The 10,190-nt window shown below is 45.7% G+C and overlaps 1 protein-coding gene across 1 annotated transcript in view; it reads left to right on the top strand.

Moving 5' to 3' along the window:
• NAV2 (neuron navigator 2) overlaps window positions 1-10,190 on the top strand; it is a 416,926-nt gene that overhangs the window by 164,723 nt on the left and 242,013 nt on the right. The window lies entirely within an intron of this gene.

The raw sequence follows: 10,190 nt of genomic DNA on the forward strand, positions 1-10,190 counted from the left end.
TTTTTAACCCGTGTCTCACGCAGCTCTTCATTTCCTTCTTTATAGAAGTGAATAGTGTTACGGCTAGAAATGATACGTAGGCAGGTTTCAAACTGTGCCCAGTAAAGACCAGTGAAGAGGATATGCAGTCTGAGAATAACTGAAGTATTTGGTCTGGCTTTTAGAATCTGCATATCTAAATGATGATATTATAAAATGGAAAGAATGATGATAAGAAAATGTCTCCTGTGCTTGAATGCACAAGGAAAAAAAATAGTTTGCTTTTGATCTGTTTTTTTCCTGGCTAGACTGACAGCTGGCTGAGAATTATTGGATGTGCTGCATTGCCACTCTTCATTTCCTTCATCGGGAACATACAGACTTGTTTATACAGGAACGTGTTTCTTCTTCGAACACCGTGGACACCACTGTTTCTTCTCCATAGAGGGATAGTTCATTGTTATATCCTAAAGGCTATAAATAATGCTACAGTCTACAGCCTATTGGCTTAAGCCTTTATTTAGTTGCTGGTGAGCAAGTCAGTCATCCATAACATCCACACAAGATGCTGGATAACTGAAGAAGTAAGCCTGTGGCCTGTATTCTGAAATTGGAAAAGAAACTAAATTGTGATACTAACAATCTGCTGGCTCACGTCTGGGCTCAGCTGCCTTTGGCGGAGCGAGGGAACGCTGTGCCTTACCTCGTACCTACTGGGTGACTGCAAGAGAGTGTACGTTACTCCTTTGACGTACCTCCTCCTTCCAGAGACCAGCAGCTCCCCCGGGGGGTGAAACTACCAAGGAGCTTCTGTTGGTTTTGCCTGCGATTTGATCCTTATCTTTTGTTTGGACTGACCTTTGCTGTTGTGTATTTTGAATAGGATTAGTTTTAGTCCAGCCGCATCCACTGAGGACAAAAGCAGAACTCCCATTAGCCTGTCATCACGCTTACGCTCTAGTCCGTTGCTTCAGATATCCCTCGGCCTTTTTAACATATAGGTAAGGTTATGGAGCTCAGTGGACATAGCGAAGATGTCAGTCCTAAACTCGGAAAACCTGTATTTGTGGGTTTTTTCCTGGCTCAGACTCAAAGCTCAGTCACCGTTGGGGAGTGCAGGGCAGTATCCGTTCTCTCTTCTGCTCTCTGTTTAAAATTAATAGCTTCATTCTATTGCCTTAATATAGCTCAGTTTTTATCACTGCACAACCCCAGAATGTCTTTGGGTATTGTCAGCCACGAACACAGGAAATAATCCCTCATTAATCTGAATTATCTAGACACAGCACAGGCTAGCTAGGCCAGCGCTTAAATAGTATTGTCCTGACAAGGGCTTCCTGTTTAGTTTGGGAACGTCGAGGCACCCGACGTGAAACCGCAGCAGCAGATCCAGATTTCGTCTCAACGGGATGTAAAACTCCCAATCCAACAAAAATAAAACACTAGCTTCTGGCCAGGGGCAAGAGTGCCCCTTAAAAAAGGTATCCAGAGAGTTGCTCCTCACGCGGCGTGTAATATTTGGTTTTTTTCTGAGGGAAAAGACTAAGCTTAAAGGTTTCTTCTGCTTTTCCTTAACGACGCCGTCTGGGCGCCGTAGCGTTCGGCAAAAACGCGTCGAGAGCGTTTGCAAGGTGCCATGAAGGAAAGGCCAGGCGTATTCCGAGGAAGCCGTGGCGTCAAGCGTTGAGCAACGAGCGGGCCGTGCCGGCGGCGGGTGCTGAGGCCTACCCTCTCCTCCTCCGCGGGGCGCTGGGTCCAGAAGCCATCTCCGAGGAGGCGAAGAGCCGTCAAGAGTCGAGGCCGACAGGTCGGGTTTAGGGCGTCCGAGGGGAACGGCTCGTCCCGGAGGTAACGCGCTTCACGTTACCTCTGCGTGTTCCTTCTCCCGTCGCTGTGGGCTCCGGCGCTGGTGGTGGTCCGTCAGTAGCACGTTTCTTCTGAATAAATGGGATAGGGAGCAGAACGTTCAGCGGTGGCCGATGGCGCGCGGCGGTAACGAGGTAGACGTGTTTCTCTGGGCCGAGATGCGCGTGGCGCTCCAGTCTGGAAAACTGGAAAGTTAAAACTAAGATCGTTTCTTGAAGAAACGAGCGGCCCCCGGGGCAATGTTCTTCATCACGTGCGCTTCACTGCTGTGATGCAGGTAACTCTATAATTTCCGAAGAATTTCTCGATTCTCTGAAAGAGGGTTAGTTTCCAAATTGCCATTAAATATCCAGGACGATACCGGCCGCGCTCAGCACGGGGCAGCCCCGGCCTCTCCTCCCAGAGACCCCCGCAGCCGGCACCTCGCCAGCGTCACCCCGTACAGATTGCGTACAAAACCGCGCTGCCGTCGCTTTCTGGTGGATTATATCTTTCTCCTTTCCCCTGTTTGTTTCATGTATTTGGAGTCTGACGGTTTGAGGCAGGATGGTTTATAGTTTTCTGGCGGGTGGGCGTAACTTTCAGCAGTCCTCCATGTCGGCTCAGCTCCGTCTCTGCCGGCAGTCGGCACCTGAGATGGTGGAAATGGGGAGGGATGTCTTCTGCTGTGCTGCAAGTGTGGCTTTACGTGTACTTCGGCGACGGTTGTATTACAAATGGTTGTAATGAAGAGGGTGAACTTGGGGTCTGGCTGAATTTGGCACCAGTTCATACCGGCCTCACTTTCTGTGGGGTTTGCGGGGGTTTTTAGATGGGATTTGGTTTTGGCTCTTCTCATATGAGACATTTTACATGAAATCTCACCATCTGAGATCTAGCCGTTCCCTTTGAAATGTATTCTCTTGTTCGTGTACAAACTTGCCAATAAAAGAGAAATATAAGAGTGTCTAGGTCATTGAACACCAGCCCTGGGAGATGCCTGTTAGTGCTCTCCTCTGGTCCCTTTTCTGACCAAAGCAAAGAATTTCAAGCACTTAACCTGTGCTGCTCTGACTTTTAGAGTATGTTGGGAACAGAATCGCAGGATTTTGGGGCAGGGCCCAAAGCTCAGGGGTAGCTGCAGGGGTCAGGAACCAGGAGGGGTCCTTATGCCCCTTAGGTTAGACTTTGATAGGCAGGCGAGAGACACTTTAACTTCTTGCTCTCCTAATCTGTCATTTAAGAATGGTGCACTAAGTACGTCCTTGATGTTTCTGCATGTGTGTTAGAAGTTATGCTGTACAGCTAGGCGCTAGAAAAAACATTCCACATCATCAGTTTATCAAGACTATATCCATTTTTTTTCTTACCGTGTCTATGTAGTCACCATCTCCCCAACCCCCTGTAGTAACCTGAGAAGAGAAAAGGATATGCCTTACTGATGCTAAACATAAGCCTTGTGCATAAGCAAAATTACCATGTTTAAGCATCTAATCCCATACATATCCATAGATATCGCTGGTGTCCAAACAATCTGTTTTTATTTTCTTGGCTCTTGCATTATTTATATGCTGCAGAAGTCTCCTGGACAAAAAATTCCACATGGCTAGATAGCAGCCCACTTTGGATAAACCACCACAATTTTGTTTAATATAAATTCCTTCTATTTTAAAGCCTAGGATTGTCCACATGTTTTTCTGTTCCTGCTTAGTTCAAATTTATCCATCCCCCAGATCCTTGTGATCCCCCTTAAGGTACTTATACAGCGCAAGAAGATCCCCCCTGTAGCCTTCTCATCTTCAAATACATACACTTAAGCGCCTCATCTTGTCATCTTAGCAAAGGCCCTCCCTGCTTTTGGCCAGACTCGTATCTCTCTTATGGATTTTCTCTAGAATGTGTATGTTGCTTTTGAAGATAAGATGTGCCCAACTCTAGCTTATGCCCCAAAATGTCTATTTATAACGGCATGGTCATTTTTTTTTTTTTTTAACGTTTAGAAATCATCCTTTCCTAAGTTGTAGAAACATTGCTCTTCCCCTGGAAGAAGCGCGCTCGTGTGGCTGTCAGGGAGGAAGGAGAAGTCTTGCAAAAAGTGATGGTGGTGGTTCTGTTGTGCCGTGGCGATGAGAGCGATCGACTCACACAGCGACTGCTTTAACACAGGGTGCGAGATCAGCTGGCTTCTCAGCAGAGGTTAGAAGATACCCACTGAGAGCCACGTCAATACCTGGCTAGGCCCAAAATATGTGGTTTGCAGCGAGGTGGTGGAGAGTAGACATGATTTTTGCAAAACTCTAGCAATAAGTGGTTTTACTTTTATTTCTTTCAGCTTGGGTGAAAAAATTACTGGTATTGAAACGTTTCCTTACAGTATTCACAGCCTGAGGTTTGAATGGCTATTCCTGTCTGCCAGGAAGCGAAACTGGGAAACCTGTTTCCTTTGGGCAAGCCTGGGTAAAATGCATTGAGAAATAAATAAACTGTGATGGAGTCTGTAAAGGTGTAATTTGTATTATTGCCGGCCAGGAAAGAAACGTTAACCCAGCCTCGTGCCATTCATTAATGACAGCATAGCATGAGGATCAGAGATTTATCTGGGGATTAAGGAGTAAGAGCAAATGGACTAGAGGTAGGAGAAGACAAACCTTTCTGGTCTGGTACAGAACTGTGGGGTTGAGGTGAATGTATGAGAGGGACATCTGCGTATATTTATCAGCTGTGCCATTTCCAGTCATTTCAGTGCCATGAGACTATTCCTCGGCATAACGTTTGGTTTAAAAGCAGAATTTAAAAAAAAAAAAAAAGATTCTATTTTAGATTTTTCATCCTTTGGTTCTTGATCTTTTTTTAAAATATCTTTTGCCTTTGAGGGAGAAAAGAATCGGTTCTGTACAACAATATCTCATCTCCTTTGATAACCTCTCATGTTGATCCTGCACTTACCTGATGTTATAGCTAGATGTCAGCCTCAGATGTGAATCAGAGACTTGTCAGTCAGAATCAGATTTTTTTTTTGCTCCTTGTCTTTCAGTACTATAGGCTGCTGAGGTAGCATGATAACTAGGACTTGCCTCCTTCCCAAAAGCCCGGCCGAGGGGTTTAATTATTAAATTTAACAGGGTCATTAGTAAGGATTTGCTTTTAACAGACTTGGAGGAGTATCTGTGCTCATAGTAAAGCTTGGCTTTCTGCTGACTTTTCTTCGGAGTCTGGTGGACTTCTTATTTTGCAGGTGATGCCCTCTGCCCATAAAGCTCTGCTCACAACCCTTTCTCCGAATGCCTTCTCTCAGTAACGTAGCCTTAACGAGTGCCAGAACCTTCGGTGCCGGCTCCGCGCTGGCTGGACGTGGTGAGACACAGAAGCAAGGGCAGTTTCAGACCTGGGACAATGACAGCAGCGAGTGTGCTGGAAAATGGGTGATTCAGCTATTCCAGTAACTCGTCACGGTGACCTGACAGCCTCAGAAAACAGCAGGTCACGTTTCGGTGGATTTGGGCATGTACCAGCTAAGGGAGGGTTGTGACTCATGGGGTGACTTATGCCGGGAGCAGCAGAGGGTCGCCACTGCAGGACTGACTTGCAGCAGGGCAGAGGCTGGACCGCTGAAGTTCACAGCAGGCTGTTTCAGTTTGGAGTGGCACTGATTTTTGTTTTGCCTGCCTGTGGCTTGCTGTCAACTGCAGCAGCTCAAGGCCTGGTTTATAGGAAGCTGGAGTCATGCATGCATGAGGGACGGGGCACACAGCAGGTCCTAGTGATTTTGTCAGTCTTTCCAGTGTGTCATTCCTGCCTGTGAGTCAGCATCATGTGATGGGATGGACAGGCAGATTGTTATTAAATTTTCTTGTAAAAGATCTTGATAAGAAAGTTGTAAATTATAGAATGTAAGGATTGTATATCCATTATTAAAAGCAAGCAGGCAAGCAAAAAAGCCCTTGTCTTTCTGTGCTCGGCTTCAGAAATGACTGTTTAATGTCTATGTTGCTGGGAGCTTACTGAGTTGCTACAGACATTTAAATGCAAGTGGTTACCTGAGGGCTTACTAAGCTTCGGTCCCTGTCTCTAACACAGTTCAATTTATCTGATGAATCATTTTGCCCCATCTTCTCCTTCCAGGAAGGACAGAAATGGAGAGAATTCTCTGCTGCAGGTCACTGCGTTTCTTCCCTCACTTCAGTAGGTTTGAAGGGAAAACAATTAGCTCCTCAGTGCATAGATTTGCAGGGTAGATACGGTGATGTACCCTAAGATTAGTATCTCGGAAAGAAAATGTCATGAACCATAGGTTCTCAAGTTTAACTGAACTCATCGCTGAACTGGGCTGAAGCTCTGTAGCTGCCTTTTCCCCTCGTCTGATTTACTGGAGTCCCAGTGCCATCTTCCAAATTGTAAGCAAACAACAAAATACAAATCCCAGCACGAGAGCTTGTTGTCCGATGAGCTGGAAACGTTAGCTCTTCATTTGCCCGTGACATCACCCGTGCCTTTCCTTGCACTGTTGCTTCTCTCATTCCCGTTAATTTCGGCTGCTTGTTTGCTCAGGGATGATTTCCACTCCCGCTTTTGTTGCCTGCCAAACTCAGGGCAAGGAAAAGCAGCAGGTGTAAACACAGAGCTGTCAGCAGAACAAACTCATGGGTGGTATTTTGAATGCTTAGGTGACTCGCTGTAGGAACAGGAATATTTTATTATGATTATTTTTGTTTGGGGAGGGACACTTGTCTGTTCGTTTTTTTTTTTTCTCTGCCTTTTACCAGGAGACAGGGAGTCGCACGCCTGACTGGGAGGCAAAGATTTGGGCTCTGTGGCTTAATTACTAATATCCTAAAATAATTTCTGCTGGAAGAGACGTTTGGAGGCCATCTGGGAGTGGGAGTGTGCGTGGGAGTGTAGCGCGGGGTGCCAGGGCTGTCCCCTGGAAGGGTGCAGCCTTCCACCCCTGCTCCGCGCAGGTGGCTGGGACACGGGGATGCAATCTGGTCGCGGCATTGCTGCCTCCTTCCCTTCCACCGTGACCTTGGGCTCCTCGGTGCTGCTCAAGGGTGGCAGCAGCTAGACCTCTTTAGTCCCTGTAATTTAGGAATCTCAGCAGAGGTCAGTCCTTTCATAACAGGTACAAAGAATGTAAGGCGTCTGTCACCCCATCACTCAGTACTTGCTATATCTCACGAAGGACATCTCTGGGAAGAATAATTACTTTGCAGATACCGAGTCATCCTTGTGAAGTGCTGCCAGAGACTGAGCTGAAAGAACTAAGGGAAGCACAGAGGTCTCAGTTTAGGTTTTCTGTACATCCTCATTCAAATCTGGGAGTTACTGCCCAGGGATTTGTCGCCTGTTACGTATATTTTAAAGTACTGTATCCCAGGGGAAATACGTTATCCCTAGCTCTTGAGAGTGCCCAGCCTAATTTTGACTGTGAGGCAAGCTACATGCTGACTTTTTCTGTTTTTCTCTAAGACATAAGTAGACCGTACTTTGCCCATCAATAGCTTTATGGCTAGTAGTCACATTTTGCAGCGTGTCCTTATGCATCTCTTGCTTATTCCAGCAGCTACTTTATAGTTGGCACCAGTTTTGGATCTTCATTCATGGCTAAGGCAGCTATGCACAGTATAAATAAAAATAACCGCTGGGTTATCTGGGAAATAACTGTATCAAATATCCAAACCCATAGTAATGTGAAAAATGGTTATTTCTCTCCCACTCAGTGGTTTCTTACTTACTTGGAAGTAATGAATGCAGACAATTATCTTACAGAATGCTTAGGATTATTAATAGTATGTAATAGGGCAGGAGTTAACACTGACAAGTGACTACATTTAATTTTCAGTGGAAATGCTTCAAGCGTCTAGCTTTGTGTTAACATTGCTAGTGATTAACATTTGCTGCGATGTCGTAGAATTAAACCAGAACAGTAAACAAGCTATCCCGTTCTGCATCGGTTTGCAAATATTGGAGGGATGCTTGATTGTATATGTGATAGCCCAAGTGAAGTCAGGTGAGGGTGAGGGCAGTCCTTGGATAACAGAAGTGGACGGGAAATGCACAGAAGAAGGAGGTTTGGCAATGTCACTCTTGCTTCTGAGTCACTAGCGAGCTAAAAATCTGGGCAGAGTGTGAGGGGGTGTATTGACAGGGTAAGCTAATTGCTGTCACAACAGTTACCTCTAATCTTATTTTCATGTATTTATAGTGTGTAAGATAACATTTTCTCTCAAGTGAGCCCTCTTGCAGGCCCCTTGGCACAAAGGGACCATTTTCTATCAGCATCTTATGGAGCAATACTCTGATTACTCAAAGGGGATCATTATTGCTGCCTTGCCAGGTTTTGCTGAGTACGTCTTCAGGTTGAATTCAAGAGCTCTAATGACCTTGATTACAGACTAATAATGAGCTTTGGTGCCATGCTTAAACCCTGAGTGGGAAGAATAGCAAGCAAAGAGGGAGCTGAAATATGGGACCATTGGGACAGTTTCCAGCTTCGACTTGTGATCTTTCTTTGTGTTCCCAGGCTTTACCCTGTCCATGACTCAATTACTTATTTTATACAAGTATGAAAGATTGCTCTAATGTGGCTGGTTCTTTGTTTCCGAGGTCTGTTTTCGGCCAATGTCCTTAGCAATTGAATTTGCTTCCACATTGTTATATTCAGAGATGCCTTCTATTTGCCGTAATTATCTGCTCCCAGTATGGCTCTGCCACACAAAGGTTCATGTGTGTGTGCCTGTATACACACACACGTATTGGAAACCGCTGCCCTGTCTGCGCTGGCTCTAGGTGGTAAAGCGTAATACAGAAGGGACGATGAACATTTTGTGGTTTTTTTGGATCAGGGGAAGAGAACTAAGTTTTCAAAGTGGCAAATAGCATTAGAGTTCCCTCACCCTCCTGTTTATGAGGCAGGGAATCAAAATACTGAGAGTAAAAGGAAAGATAAACAGTACCTTCCTTTATTTCTTCCTTCCCTCAGCAATGTTATCTGCATAACCCTCTCCGCTTTTCATCTGATTTGTCTGGGACTCGGTAGTGCTGAAAACGTGAAATCAAAACAGATTTTCACATCAAAAGAGAAAGCTGTGATTTTAGATTGCTTTACATATATTTTTACATACAATCTATTTCTTTTACTTTATTTATTTCTTTCTACTTTTCATTAGGTAGCTTACACGTCCCAAAGTTTTTTCCTAATGGTTTTGTCTTTTTCATTTGTCAAACTTCGGCTCTCTAGCCCCACTTACAACTGCTCCCCTGTTGTGATTTATACAGGTTTGGAAATAATTACAGCTGCTTCGTTTAACTGCTGCTGAATCCATGTGTATGTAAGTCCCCAGATATGTCCAAGAACCCTTGTTTGTAGACTAGACTAGTTTGTAGACCAGCTGTACCCTTCAGAAAATATAAAATCAGCTTCGGTGCTCCCGGTTTTTTAGTTTTGTCTTGCTAAGGAGCCCAAAGCGTGACAAATTGAAACTTTTTTTGTTTGTTTCCTGATTTCAGTTGAGGCTGGTAAAAGGTGACACATCTAATAGTCTCTGTTCTTTACTAGGAGAATAGTTGCTGCCTTTGCCTTCCTTTTGGATTTGCCCACATATCAGGAAAGGCATCTCCACATCCCCTTTAACGGATAGGAGCCTGGCTTTAGGTGTGTTACACAAACGTAGATCAGCATTAACTACACAGTGGAGATTACTTCCATGTTTAAATGAAATCTCTGTCTGGTAACATCTCAATATCCGAGGGCCTCCTGTTAGCATAGCTGTCACATTTCCCTGGACAGCGTGAAGACGTTTTAATCTGGTTTTACAGGTCATGAAAAGAAAACGAAGAAATAAATTTCCAAAGCAGCAACTGATTTTGCTTGGTCCTATTTTGGGAAGCCCGATTTCGGGCGGTTGCCAAGCGGTCAGGCCAGCTCGCCTCCGTTTGCGGGGGAGCTCGGTGGCGGTGCTGGGCGCTCATCCCACGCTCTTGACTTCCAGCGTCACGACTCCCCTGCAATATAAAGCGCTTTTTCCTTTTTTTCCTGAACTGGTCGGATCCGGCTCCGTTCTCGTTTCGAAGTTCAAGCTGAGTAAGCGTAGCTTGTGTCCCGGCTGCAGACCCTTAAAACGCTTCTCGAGCGCTGCAGCCCGGTCGGTGGCGAGGACTGTCCTTGGAAGAGAGCAGCTCGCTCCCCTTGCAGCGCGGCTGGCGAGGCGCCGTCGATGGCCCGGAGCACGTCAGCGTCGTCAAGACCGCTGCGATTAAATTGTTGCGGAGATAGGGAAAGCCATCTGCTATTCGTTCCCCCTGCCTGCTCGCTATTCGGAAAAACGGTGCCAGACGTGACCGCCAAGCCGGGCTGACGAGATGCCGGG

This window comes from Haliaeetus leucocephalus, unplaced genomic scaffold (assembly GCF_000737465.1).
Source record: "Haliaeetus leucocephalus isolate CR32 unplaced genomic scaffold, Haliaeetus_leucocephalus-4.0 Scaffold173, whole genome shotgun sequence".
In the NCBI taxonomy this organism is placed as follows: Eukaryota; Metazoa; Chordata; class Aves; order Accipitriformes; family Accipitridae; genus Haliaeetus; species Haliaeetus leucocephalus.